The following is a 14,853-nucleotide window of genomic DNA, read 5'->3' as shown; positions in this document are numbered from 1 at the left end:
CGCAATAGATTGACCACAGCTGGATTGATTGCTGCCCGCCGATCTGGCAGGTAGTGTAGACGGGCCCTTAGTTACCTCAGTAAGAATCATAGGGAGTTCAATATTCTAGCAAGGGGACGTGGGAAAGAGGTACATTGTCTTAATGATCCGAATTGCTTTGCTTGATCCTTTGGTTTTAAAGAGACAGCAACCTTATTGGAAAAGAAGTGTATTTGTAACGCTCTTTAAAAGTTTCATTCACAATGAATCCATCCCACAAGGGTCTAAATGATTTCATTCTGGTTTTATTTGAAGATCTTCAAACTTCATGAGGGTTCTGCTTTTTTCCCTGTAGGTTCTGAGACCTGCAAGCATAGGGAGCTGTGCTAGGAATGAGGAGCACTGTTACTGCTACACGGACTGACAATTAAAATGGAGCAGTTTCTTTTTCCTTTTTGATTGGTTAATTATAATCCTGTCCATGTCAGATTTCACAAAGAGTTCGCCAAAGCTATGTTGAAGATCCTAATCCTGCTCCGCCAAGGTGCACCATTCTCAAGGTGCAAGTGCAGTGTAAAAAAAAGAATTCTGGGAAGCAAGGGGACCCAATCCAGCATTAAGCGTCTGATCCAAAGACCTTTGAAGCTGATGGAAAGACACCTTTAATGCACACACTGTCATGTGCCTACCAAATTATCCCAGCCTAGCAGAAAGAGTAAGAAGGGATACGTATGTAAATTGTGCACTGACAAGACTAGGAGCACGCCGAAGCTCATGTCTAATCAGACTTGCCCATTCTTTGCCCACACCCCGCTGCTTTATGAACTGAACTTTTGAGTAAGGGTGCAGGCGCACAGGGGGGTTGAGTTTCAGTGCCAGGGACTGTGCCTCGTGCTTAAGCTTGTTTGAGACCACGTACAGCCTGCACTTGCTCTTGCTCCAGGTGCATTTGCTGCAGCTCAGCTGCCTTAGGTACCCTGCTGTGCATCATATAGGCTCTGAATCCAGCCAATGGCACCAGTAGGCAGGGGGAAGGGGACAATCAAGCCTATCAACCTCCAGTGGAGCAAGGACATTTAGGGCAAATAGACCAAGTAGCCCCCCACTCCCTTCCAAGGAGCACCATATAAACTGGAGCCCACCACAGAATTTCCTAAGGAGAATGGCTTTTTAAGAAGGCCCCAGCATCTTTCAGGAAAGTGAGACTTCTTCCTCTCCCCATTCTCCTTTGGGACTTTGGAGGTACATGTGTCATCCCTCCACCCCCAAAACACACACTTATTAGAAGCAACGGGGGGGGGTGCCTTCATAATCTCAGATGTCCCCACTGATGTTAGCAGATCTAGCCTCTGTGAACTGTTTTGTGTGGTTGGGAGCTTGGGTTTTGGTAATGGGCAGGCCCCAGCAACACCTTCATAGGCTCAAACTACAGTGACAGGGTGTATACACCTTACTTGATCAGTGGACTTTCTCCCTTCTTGCGCTTGCTCTTGGATCATAGCAGATACAGTTGTAGAACCATTTGCTAACCTCCCAGCCCTTGCTGGGCAGGCACTCCAAGAGAAGGGGGAGGAGGGAGGTCATCTAAGTTGAAGGGGTTAATTGTGTTAGCGAGCTATAAAATATAGTATATAAATCAAGGTAGAAGGGCAGTTGGGAACAGTCTATATGTATGTGTGTGTGGGGGGGAAGGGCTGCAATTCAAATAAATAACAGAAAAATAATAGAAAGTGATCCTGAATTCATTGTCTGAGCAGCAGGAAATGGCTAGATAGATGGCTGAGGATATGGTCTTCCATCTTTTAATAACCAAAGGTGTTTTGTGTTTCGCCCTGCTGTTTGTTTTCACATTGCAAAGCCTTAAAGATTTTGGAGTTACTTTGTCTAAGTCAGGGCAAGAATCAAAGTTCCTCTTTAGTTTTGGACAAGTGCTTTTTTCTCAAGCAGCATGGGAATTAAGGACATATATTAGGTCTCTTTCAGAGAAAATTCCATGTTCCTTTGCTCTGAAATGTTCTCTTCCTGGAGATTATGAGATAATGCATCTGGAACAACATTAGCTCATCCAGGTTTGTGTTTTTCTGAAAATCAAATCCCAATAAGCTTATTCTCCATCTGCCTGAAGATATAATTGGGTAAAGGATAGATATCAACCAATACCCAGGCCTGTGGTCAGATATTGTGAGATCTTCTAAACACGAGCAGGAAATTAACATCCTCCAAATTAGATCCAAACATTCCTTTTTCTCTTATGCAGTATTTTCTTTCAGCAGCTGGCCCAAGTGAGGAGAGTGTGTTTATTTCTCCTTCAGTAATGTTTTCTCAGCAAACTCCGAAACTTGGGATCAACCCACATTCACTTTTCAGTGAAAATTATTTTTGTGGCCTCAAACTAATTTGCTAAACTGCAGTGGATATTTGTGTCAAGAGCTATCATTATGTCATTGTCTGTTGGGATTAAGCATTCAGAGTACAATAAAAAGTCTCTGGACGTCCTGTCATGATATATCAGGTTAAAGGAAAGTGGGCTTTCCTCTGTATCTGCACCATTTGAATACCAAAACCACATGAGTCCACCTCACAAAACCAAGAACTTCTCTGTCAGTGTGACTATGAGTGAGGAAGCTGAGTATTTCAGGTGACATGCATCAGTAGAGTTAATGGGGGAAGCTTGTGCAACTTTGTTTGGGCTTTAGTCCATGCCTGTTCTTGAATATCAGGTACATACTCACAGAAGCATGATCTTCATGTTTCACCTCATCCGTGCTCCTTGCTCATGATCTCTGGAGCAGAGATAGAGTGGAGCTTTCTCCTCCGTCACCAGCCCTCTGTCTCAGAACAGGGAGTGGATCTTCTCTCAACATTGGCATCTTGGCTTCCACCTTATTGGTCTGATAGCTCAGAAGTTTTTACATTTTCTTTATAAGGTCATTAGCTTTTCAGTTGAATAGGCAAAGGCTGTTTTTCACATTCTGTCAAGGTCTCCTGTCAAATCTTTCAAATCATGCTACATTTCTATTTATTAATCACCAAAATAATGAACAAATACATTAATAACTGACTATTTCACTAATCACTGTATTTAATAACAGGAAACACCAAATTCATGCCATGTTATTAAACAATCATGATCTTAATTTTCTTTCTTTCATCTCAAGCCACTTGTCAATAAGAGGTAGATAGTCTTAGTTTGGCTTAGGAAAAACTTGAGGAACAATCCTAAATGGAACGTTCATAGCATATTTCTCATTCTAACTGAAACCCTGAGTCATAGAATTATTTGGATTTTAAATGATCGTAGTGAGTCACAAGTCCAGTCCCTTGCATAGCGTGAAATTAAACGCTTGTGACAAACAGAGACTGTGCACAAAAGAGAAGAGTCACTTTTGAAATATATTGCCTAACTTGCCCTATCACCTGAAATTTGATGCCCTATCATTTTTAACCATCTCCATATGACATTTGATTGTACCTTTATCCCACAGCTAACAACAGAAAGACGTAGCCAAGTGAAAGTACGTGTTCAAAAGTACAGATTTCTTATTTCGCCAATTTAGGTCCTCTTACAAAAACAGCCTGGATTTACTATATTAAAAAAATTTAGGTACCTTTTTCATTAGATATTTTTTCTTTCTATTTAGTTGTATGCATCCATGAGATGATGGTAACCAGACTGGTGAAGGATCTGAACAAATTGCCCTGCATTTTAGTCCTCAATTATATAAGGAGATCTTATGAAAACAAGAACTGAAGTCTTGAAGTGTCCTTGCATTTTGAAGGGAAGTAATTCATGCCAGATTGTTCTTTGTTAAAATCACAGAAAAGAATCCTAGAAGGTTTATTGAAAAAGGAACAACGACAAAACTATGGATATATTTTGCAAACCAGTTAGTCCCACTGAAAATCAGTGGGACATGGGCTTTTAAGGCATTAGAAAATCATCTATAAGGTAAGGGTAACATTTCAAAAGCATCTATCTGTTGATGGTAGCAAAAAAATCCTTCCAAGAAGATACGGGCAGTTGAGGTTTAATGATCACTGGCATTCAGTGGGTTAGCTGAAAGTAATTAAAGTGGTTCCATGCCTAATTCATCTGACAGCTTCACAATAAAAATAGCATCTTTGTAAAGCACACAAAAATCCATGTCACAATCTTTGCTTTCCAAGGTCTGTAAAAGAATAGAATGATATCTCATTGTGTTACATTTATGCCATATTTTTCATTTAAGATTCTTAAGGCTCTTTACAAATGTAACAAGTGAAATATGAAAAGTGCTGGTCAAAGAATACAAAAAGTGATTCGTATATTTTTTGCAGGTAGAGGCTGGGGCTGAAATCCTGATCCTGTTGAAGTCAATGGGAATTTTGCCATTGACTTCAGTGGGTCCAGGATTTCACCCAGTGAATTCAGTCCACTGATATTTGTGTGGCTGCCAGGTATTCATGAATATTTTAGTAAATCTCAAAAGTTTCACACATTCTAGTACAAATAATTTTTCTGAAAATTCATCCAGAAAGTGAAGTATTCATTGTTTGTAATTCATTGCTTGGCATTTGACATTCCACTCTGTAAAAAGATGCAGGCATCCAGTCAGGGAGTAATGGCATTATCACGTGGCCTAAGTGACCACTCACACCCCGAGAATAGTGAATAGCAAATACCTGGCATGAACAGTTCACAAACAACCTATAGGCTGCAATTTGACCATAAAAACTCTTCAGCAAATACTTACAAATAGCAGACATTCATAGAAAGGAGAATTGGTTCACAAACATTTTTCAGAACAGAAAAAAAGTCTATTTCCAATTAGTAATTTTAAAAAAGAGTCCTTTGAACACACTCTATACATATCTACATATGCAGATAAAATCTCCCCAGCCCAGTCATTGAAATGCAACTGCCTCTGTGGAGGAATGTGGTTCTCAATTTTTACTAATACCGGTAGAAGTACAAAATAGCTTAGAAGAACTACTGAGAATACTTTATACAATTTGAAACTATATGAGAATTCAGGCAATCCAGAATGTAAATACCTGTGTTTGAGTTTGTTCAGGATACTGGAACTACCGTCCCTGCTATTTCAATATCCGTTCTCAAATAGGATACTGGATACGCTGTGCTAGCTCACTACTGTGTTAGAGGGAAGAAACCAAGCACTGAATCTGTTCTGGGTTTGAAATGGGTGGTTTCCCCTTCAAGGGCATGCCAGAGCCAGTCCTGTTTGGCTTGTGAAATTTGGCAAGGGTCTCAGGCAGAGGGAGTGTAGGCTAGGATGGCTGTGCTTGAAAAAGGTGAGATATTCATTGTGATTGAAAACCAGTCTCCTGCATCCACGTGCTCAGAGTTGTACATGTAACAAATGCACATTATAGCAAGCCAGTGACAATGAAATGCAACTAGAACTATTCTTTAGTAATATCATTATGGTCAAAAGAATCCTCTCCATATCTGGACTTGTGTTGATCTTCTTTGCTCACATTTATTCTTTGTTTATAGATGAGGTTTGGAATCACCATCAAAACCCCTTCACTGTGGGCATTGGGACTTAGTCAGTCCACCAAAAAAGGAGACAAATTTTCCCAAGTGAATGGTCATTGAAGAAACACAAGCATGAGCTTATTGAGAGGAGCCCACGCTCTGAGCTGGGTCTGACTGACAGGGAACCACCACAGCTGAACAGGGGGGAGGAGGGGTGGTGGAAATGAAATACACTGAACAACAGTAGTAGAAACGGCATCAGAGAAAAGTAAGACGAGATGTTAGAGCTGAGGTCTGATCCCATGAACTGAATGGAAAGTACTCATGCTGACTTCTGTGGGCTTTGGAGCAGCCCCTAGAGCTGTGAGGGTAGAACAGAAGATGGGGATGCAGGGGAAAGCTACTCTGGTATGATACAGATGGATCCCAGAGAAAGCTGAGAGGGGTGAGCAGGAGAAATGTCAGAGAGCTAAGTACTATTCATTAAACAAAAAAAGCAGTTACTGTTGCTCTGCCAGGTGGATTAAGGCACAGTCACATACCTCTGAAAGTAATACCAGATCCCAAGCCTGGCTACATGGAAACCCCCTCTACCCACAACGTTCTTACAGCCATTCATCTCTATGAAGATCAGACAAATGTGTGTTGAGCTTGATCATACTGGGGCCAAAGCCTCACCTGTTGAAGGCTTTCATGGCCATACTCTGCTGGCAAGATCTGATGAAAGAACAGAAAAGGATCATTTTTATATCTGGAATAGGCTAGCATCTAAAGATGTTATGATGTACATCTGACTGCAAGCTATGTATAAATCAGGTTAACTCTGAGTAGAAAGATTGCACATTCATAGAATACTAACAGAGGTTTACATGAATTCCTGGGACCATCTAACTTGCTCAGGGCAGCAGGACCAACTAGCTCTTTTTTGTTGTTGCAAAGCTCGGGCACAAATCTACAGTCAGTCTGGCCTTAAAAAAAACAATCCTCAATCCTGTACTAAGGCATCTCTGCCATAAAGCTGTGGAGCTGGCATTCTTTAGGACCTGGGGGAGTTGTTGTGTTCCACTGGAATGCGGTGAATGGCTTGTAAATTAGAGTCCCTAATGAAAACGCTCTGGTGTCCAACTGGAGCAATCATCTGGTTAAAATCAGGCAGTAATTCCACTAATTTTACTGCCCTTCTCCCAGCCCTCAACGCCTCATTTAGGAAAAAATGTTTATGTTCCCCTCAAAACACCTGCGTTTTACCTTGGGTCCCCAAAGCAATTATTTTTATTTTATTTTATTTTAGTTTTAAGGCTTTATGTTGTGAAATTCCACATCCCTCCCTTGTCTGAACCGAAGCACATGAATGCCCTGGGATTCCCCATCTTCAAACATATTTAACTAGCACTGTTATTCTTGCACACTTCACAAGCTTCGCCATCCTACATATTTTCTGCCCATGGTTGCGGCCCAGAACTATTTAGGATATATTTTTTCCTCTCTCCGTAAATGATGAAACAAAACTACGTAGAACTGTTGGGATTGTGACTAAGAAAGTTAAGGATTGTTGGATGTAACAGTGACTGACACTTATCCAATTTCAGGCTTTCCAAAATATTTATGATTCATATCATGATTTAGTCCCTACCAGAATTTGTAGACATTAAACAGCAAGAATGAACACTATTCTCACTTGGAAAATGAAACATTACATAGTGGATGTTGGAACACAAGCACAAAGTACTGTGACATCTTACCATCTGCAAATCCATTAGGGTGAGTAATGCATTTTGTCCCCTTGCTTTCCCATTCATTTAAAGCTTTGTCAGAATATGGTTCAATATCTCTATCAAAAGTTTTGTTAACTAGACAAAAAGCCACTCTCTCCAATATTACTGTTTTCTGAAACGCCATTTCAAGGCGTGGGAATAGAACTCCCACAAACACACACAAACTTCTCGGTTTATTTCCAAAGTTCATTCCCCTGAAATGTCTGAGTGCTGAGCTGCAAGACCATTCTGGGTAGATACATCTGTACGTGAGCACACTAGCCATCCCAGTCAGCTTCAGAATTCCAATGTCCAGGAAGTGAACTGCCCCCAGCATGCAGCTCTTTTAAGCAGAGCAGAACTTAAATCAGCATAGGTGTTCAAACGCTGGGATGTATTTCACCTTATTGAGTCTTCTTGGCAGAGTGAAGCAACCTGAGCAAGCACAGGTAAAGCTAGGTTTAGCATCAGAATCTCCCTCAGTTTCATTATGGAGGCTAGGGAATGCGAGACACATGAAATACTTTATCCAAAACTTCACATATTTAGTGTTATTCATGATCAGGTGAATATTCCAGGCATTCAAGGTACTTGTGGAAAATATTAGACTCTGATGATGTATCTGGGTCAGTGTACTGATAAGTTCTCAGCTTTAAGAGACCCGGTGTTTTTTTGAGCCACCAGGGCTCAGATCCTCAAAGGTATTTAGGAGCGTAACTTTCATGGAAATCAATGGCTCCTAAATACTTTTGAGGATCCAGGCCTCTCTGCACTGGTGAACACACAAGAGAGAGAAGAAGAGTCCTTCCCCTCATCAGAAAGAGAACCTGCCCTTCCCCCTTCTGTAGGGGTAAGAAGAGAAGCATTTTACATCCACTGATGTCCCAGACCAAAAGCTAGCTAGCGCTCTCCCTCAAGGCCTTAGTTTGGTCTCTCTGTTCCTGACCTCTTGCTGAGGGTACGGAATCTAAGGCTGAATTGAATGTAAAAATATAATCTCAATAATAATAATAATCTCAATAATAATAAATAGTACTAAAGCAAATATCACATCAACCATTATGCAGCAGAAGTTTTAATTAAAATGATCACAAGCAGATTTATGTTCAATGTAACTTTTTCTGCTGTTTGTGGGTAGTATTTATTTGTTTTATTGCTTTCCACTGCCATTTAATGAAGCTGCTTCTCAAATGGAGATAATGTTACATTTAAAGATCTGATTTTATTCTAAATTTGCAAAGCACACTGCTTCTGCCTTCTTTGAATTTTTACTTATTTGACTTACTGTTAGGGCCTCGCAGAAGATGGCTACATTGTGAAAGTTAAAAATTACTGTCTTTGGAACAAATAAAGGCAGCTTTTCCTCAACTGACTCCAACTAACCAACTAGCCCAAGGGCCAAAAAACTAGGGCTGGAGAGAGAGAAAGTGTGTGAGAGAGAGAAAGAGAAAGACAGAGAGAGAGCAAGCAGAAGGTAGGAGACCTTCCTTTTTGAGATGTTAAAGGAAACGTATTGGAAGGCCTACTATTTGTATTTCTTACAAGATTAGTATTCTTCTGGTAATTTGAAAGGAATCAAAGCTCTGGACATTTGGTGTTTCTTTCAGCATTCAGCTAAAGTATATTTAAAATGATAAGTGAACCATTTATCTCTGAGACTGAGTAGTTGACTACGGTGTTTATAATCTCTTCATTTCTATGTTTTTCTTTCTGTCTCTCTTGAAACAAAAGAAAAAGAAACTTCACTGGTTTGGGAACCTCTTTGCAGATCCACAGCTGAGAGGTAGAGGGAGAGAACTCTTCTGTAATGTATCAACCTAATTGTAATTAGTAATGCATTCTGGATCTTCACACACCTTTAATAGGTACAATGAGATCTGGAAACTGAATCTGGCTGGAGCTGGAGTTTTTCTCTATGAAAGACTGAACTGAAAACCCAGATTCAAAAAGCCCCCAAACTTTGAGAGATTTAAAATCAACATCCTGATCTGAGTTTTGTAGTATGTTCTCATTTTTTATTGTAAAGTAGGGACTCTACCCAATAAGGTGTCAAATCAACACTAGATGTGATGGTGATTTTTGTGACAGAGAGAGACATCTGTCCAGTAGACACCAGTGAAGCCCATCCATCAAGGTGTTTAACACAGGTTTCCTAAATGCCTCTGGCTAGCAACTTTCAGACACCACTACTGAATGAGATTTGTACTACAGCCCCAGAGGTTAAAGACTCCATACTCACATTACCATTTTGTATGGGGATGGAGCGGGGGGTTATATGCAAGTGACTAGTGTAGATTAAAAAGAAAAAGGAATGGACATCAGTTCTACATAGCTGTAGCAGAATCTGGAAAAATAAGAAGTGAGTCACAGGAGCATTTTAGTCAGATGTTCTAGTATTCAGTACAAATCTAACCTGAGAATATATTGTCTTCCATAATCTGCCCCAAACAATTATAAACACAGTGAGGAGGAGGAAATAGGGAAACTGAACACATGGAGAGTACTGATGGGAGACTCTCAAAAGAGTTGTTAGTTACTGCAACTGTTATTCCAGGTTTATGACTATGTAACTCCATTGATTGCAATGTTGATACTACAAAGTTACATTGGCATAAAACTAGAGTGGTGAATCTGGCCCCTTGTCTAAACTATCTAAGGGTGAAATTCTTCCCAGTACAGAGGGCTAGCATATACAGCCTATACACCATTTAAATCCCACTTAATTTCATCTTAAATCTCTTGAATATGCATCCTCAGTCTGGAAATCTCAAGAAGAGATTATCTTATAAGATTTCTTAGACTTCATGTTTAGGTCTAGTTTAAATGTACCATGAGGTACCTCTTTATTTCCTGTGACGTTCCAGAACCTTAATAAAGAGGCTAGTTTGAATTCAGTTAGAATCAAGTTTGAAGGTTGGTGGAGTGTCATATTTTTTTCCAAGCTAGTTTACCCATTCCTAAAAGAAAGTTAAAGTAATTTATTGCCTGTGTTTTAAGCATATCAATTGAATTGTTGGGTGCAAGCAATAGAGAACAGAAGAGCAATCAATGGTGAGTTCAGTGCCTACGCAGTTAGAATCTTGCTGCCAAATGCGGTTAAACAGTTTTTCACTTCTTTCCAAAAACATGTACGTTGTCTAAGTAGAAAAGTATTTCCATTTGTAAAAAGGATTTTTTTTTTCATTTCGTACATCTGCAGGCATAAAAGGAGCCATAGCTGACCACAAATTAGAGCAGGGAACTGTAACAAGCACAGCTTGTAATGGAGACCACAAGTCTGTAAAAGGTATAGCATTGTTTCTTGGGTTGGTTGTGTTTTGTTTGTTTTTGTTTTTATGGTAAAGCAGCAAAAATCCAGTTTATATTTCAATACGACACCATCCATACCTTGAGCTAGAAAAACTGGTTAAATCGATGCCATTTACAGTGAACTAGAAGGAGGGGATCAAAGGTGGAAAATGTTCTCTCTCACCCCTTTTCTGTCCCACTCCCTTTGCTGTAACATGACTGCAAAGAATAGCAGGGCACGCACAAGTTGCTTTTTTGACCTACCTTTTCTACCTGTTCTAGGTTAGATGGTGTAGCTAGCACGGAAATGCAGAAGTGGGGCTAGGTAAGAAGCCTGTTCCCTAGAACAGCCTGAATAAGGGTCATTCACATTAGCTGTCCCTAAAATTAGGAACTGCTCATCCACTCCCCAGCACTCACCAAATGGCACAAAAATGGGTGAGGAAGTGATAGAGTTAGAGCCCATTTCTTCTGTACACCAGACCGTGGAGCAGTGCCAGTTCACTGGCGTAGCAGACTGCTCCAGCCTAATGGGTGAAGCAAAGTGTCCACTCTCAACTGGCAAAATCTCTCCCAGTGCTCTTTCTGGGGTGGGGTGGCTCTGCATTGCATATGCTCCAGGGTTGCATGCAAACAGTGGTGCATCTTTTCTCTCTGTATTCTGTTGCTGTGCACGAAGAAGGACGATCATGTGGCCCTGTACTTCCTCTCTGCAGGAAACAACAGGGTCACTGATATTTGTCTTTAACCTTCTGCTTCTTTTCTACCCGCAGAACCATAGCAGAGTAAAATCAACAATAGGAGAATAACTAAGCATGTAGATCCTTTGCCCTCTTTTGTTCCTGGGTACATTCTCAGCACGCATGTGCGCACTCCCTTTCTCTGTTAGGAACTAGAGTCAGGTCCTCAAAGGCACTTAGGTGCCTACGTTCCATTGATTTAGGCACTTAACTACCTTTGAGGATCTAGGCCTAGGTAATGGGTGAGAAGACTTCTGGTCATTAAAACTTTCCCTGATCAGCTTTTCTTTCCCACACATTCTGCTTTACTTCTCCTATGAGTTTTTATTGAAAAAAAAATCCCAACACTTATATTCTTCATATACTGCCTTCCTGTGACTGTGGATAAGTGTCTATTTCATACTGAATAATTTCCTCAGTGAACTGACGCTCATTTTTCTTTCCCATGTTATGCCCAGAAGCAGATCAAAATCTCCTTGCATTTACTCATTGTTTCTAATTAATTGACTCTTTTGTAGCCACATAGATTTGTTGCTCTCTGGATTGACTTCTCAAGCAGTTTCCTGTGAGTATTTGACCCTTTTGTGATAAGAGAGCTGGGTGGGTGGTTACGATTCTTCGCTTAAGTCACATGGCATGGTTTCACCTTTTCTCCGCCCTCTTAGTGTGATTTGTAGCCCTGCAACCTCAGAAGTGAAAGACACCCAAGTACCACAACTGCTGCTGTACCCAGCCCTTGTGGAGGAAGTGCACAGAGGGAAGGCTTCTTGGGCTGTCTTCTCACCCCTCTGCTCACCTTGGATCAGGAGAGACAGTGTTACAAGTTAGGCAGGAGGTGCCTTTAGGCAGAACTGAGTAGTATTGGCCAAGGACTAACATGGTGCAGGTGGCATTGCAGTTTCAGACAAAAAATGTATAGTCAGCACTGAAAAAAAGCTTGCACAAAGTTGCCCACACTGTGGGCCTGATTCTCAGCTATACTTTGTGCTGCTCTGGCAATGCAAAGGGCCTTAAAGTGGGTGGCAATGGCTCCCTGAGAATACCCCCAGTGCAGTGAGCCTCTGTGGATGGCAGAAGGCCTCTGTGGCAACCCTACTCTTAGACCTCTGCATAAGAGTGGGGAGGGGGCATGGTTGGAGTGATGCTCAGGGCATCTGTGGGGAGCAGAGTGTAAGGTAGAGAGGCTCTGTGGATATGTCTACACTGCAAATTATAACCCAAAGTATCAAGTCTCAGAGCCCCCTGGTCAATTGACTCTGGCTGGCGGGGCTCAGGATCTGGGGCTAAAAATAGCAGCGTAAATGTTCACACTCAGGCTGGAGCGTGGGCTCTGAATCCCGGTGAGGGAGAGGCTCTCAGAGCCCAGGCTCCAACCATAGCAGGAATGTCTACGCTGCTATTTTTAGCCCCATAGCCTGGGCCCCAGGAACCTGCAACAGCTGACATGGCCGCTAAGACTCAGGACTGCATGTTTTTCAGTGCAGTGTAGACATCCTCTGAGGCTCTTCCGCCTTACACTGCAGGGAGCCAGGAGCCCTGAACAGTCCCAGAATGCAGGCATTGCAAAGGCAGCTGAAAACCATGTTGGCCTCCAGACCCTCCAGTCCTGCCCCCGCACAGGTACAGAGAATCAGGCCGCATGTTTGGATTTTGCCAAGTGCCATTAGGTCCTCAGTTTTATAAGCAGTAATTTCACCAGTGGGCAGGGCGGCGGAGAGAGAGGCTACTCTGTAAATAAGGAATATTTCTATTACCCGCTATTATCTTTAAGCCAGTTCACTGAGGCTGCTCTTATCTCCTTTTAGGCCAGGCAGCAGCAACATTCAAAATGGGACAGTGAGGAGGCAAATGTACTGCTTAAAATCCAGTGGGACCTTTTTATGTTGCGAAGTTTGAAGAAGGAACAGACCTTACCCCTCGCCTTTCCCCCTCCCGCAACACACCCACAAAACAACCTCAGACTTGTAGTTAAGAAAACAAACTGCAAAGAAAACACCCGAGGGGCCTTGGCAGCAAACTTTTCCCACTAAATTGTGAATCTGCACACTCACAGTCTGAAATCAATTAGGATGTGGGGAGGGAGGGGAAGGAAGGGGGAAATATCAACAGCTCTGGGGTGAAACATGGGTTGGTGCTGCCTCATCATTTTTAAACCTAAAATAAAACAAGCAAATTTTCTCTAACTGCAGGTCAAAATAAAAGGGGGGGGGAATCCCCCCTCATCTGTTCACAGTAATTACTAACAGAAATCAAACCCCGCCAGCTGCAGAGATCATGGGTAAATGGAGGGACACATTATTATCATTCCCTGGGGTTAAAAAAACCCCAAACTTTTGTCTCAGTTTGCCTCGGATATGTTTTTCATATGCTCTGCAAAGTCGTGGCATGGAGATGCTAACTGGGATTTTTTTTAAAAGGCAGAAATTGTCACATTTACAGGCTTTCAAGTCATTCCTTTACATTTGCTCCCAAAAGTAAAATATGACCCCTACAATTTCCTAAATTTGTACAATATAATTATAATGTATTTATTATTGCATTTACCCACTTTCCTTGTCAGCAGCCAGTCAGAATGGAGACAGTTAGCAAATTAGCATGGAGGTTTTGTTTTATTTATGCTGAATGGCTATTGGTAATGCAATGAGATGTAGTAGTACTTTGACGTTACAACTGCAGACAGAGTGAACGTTTTAAGAGGATGATTTACCCGTTCACCAATACACCCTTTTACCCGTTCACCAATACACCTGCTTTGCTCTGCTATGAGAAGGCAAAGTAGCCATTAATTTGTCTTAATTGGCCACTTGAGGATTCCCCTTATGCAGGGTAATCTTTGGGTAGCATTACGCCCATAGATGTGACTATACCAAACCCCAGTGCCAGGGGATGGCCAAATGTAAGAGGCATGGCTAAGCTATACCTTCCACCACCTGATCTCCAGCTACCATACTGGTCTCTTGGGGCCAGAGGCAGCCATCGCAATTTAGAGCAGTTTCCTTTGGACAAATTTGTGAATTCTTGAGAAGACCCACAATATCATATTTCAGAGGAGGATAGAAAAGGGGAAGGGATGGTTTTGTGGGTAAAGCACAGGGCTGGAAATCATGACATGTAACTTCTATCTGCCTCATACGTTATGTGTGACCTTGGGCAGGTGTCTGTGTTATTCTAGATATACAATGGGGAGACTTTTCTTATTTTACTTCCTTTCAGGAGGTTGTGAGTGTGACATACTATTCCTGGGGGGGGGTCTTTTAACCCCCATACTCCTCATGTGTATATAATTGTGATATTGCACATAAAGCATGCCATGTGAGGTGTCAGGGAAAAGATTATGATCGGCTGAAAGTCATCATTCTGTCTAAATATGTATATCTTTAGTGCAGGGATCGGCACCTTTGGCACGCAGCCCATCAGGGTAAGCCACTGGTGGGCCGGACTGGTTTATTTACCTGCCGCGTCCACAGGTTCGGCTGATCGCAGCTCCCACTGGCCATGGTTCGCCGTCCCAGACCAATGGGGGCTGCGGGAAGCAGCATGGGCCGAGGGATGTACTGGCCGCCCTTCCCACAGACCCCATTGGCCTGGGACAGTGAATCGTGGCCAGTGGGAG

At 41.9% G+C, this 14,853-nt stretch overlaps 2 long non-coding RNA genes across 2 annotated transcripts; both read left to right on the top strand.

Annotated features, from left to right (window-relative positions):
• The first annotated feature begins 3,867 nt into the window (after positions 1-3,867).
• On the top strand, positions 3,868-8,554 carry LOC141994575 (uncharacterized). The gene is made up of 3 exons (XR_012641171.1): positions 3,868-3,928; positions 7,085-7,219; positions 8,504-8,554. It is a non-coding gene; the product is annotated as an uncharacterized LOC141994575 (long non-coding RNA).
• Positions 8,555-10,424: 1,870 nt separating this feature from the next.
• Positions 10,425-13,136, top strand: LOC141994616 (uncharacterized). The gene is made up of 3 exons (XR_012641187.1): positions 10,425-10,498; positions 11,759-11,805; positions 13,046-13,136. It is a non-coding gene; the product is annotated as an uncharacterized LOC141994616 (long non-coding RNA).
• Positions 13,137-14,853: the final 1,717 nt, after the last annotated feature.

The sequence above is a fragment of the Natator depressus genome, chromosome 10 (genome assembly GCF_965152275.1).
Source record: "Natator depressus isolate rNatDep1 chromosome 10, rNatDep2.hap1, whole genome shotgun sequence".
Taxonomy (NCBI): domain Eukaryota; kingdom Metazoa; phylum Chordata; order Testudines; family Cheloniidae; genus Natator; species Natator depressus.
The sequence above is the reverse complement of the archived record's forward strand: the minus strand, read 5'-3'. Positions and strand labels throughout refer to the sequence as shown.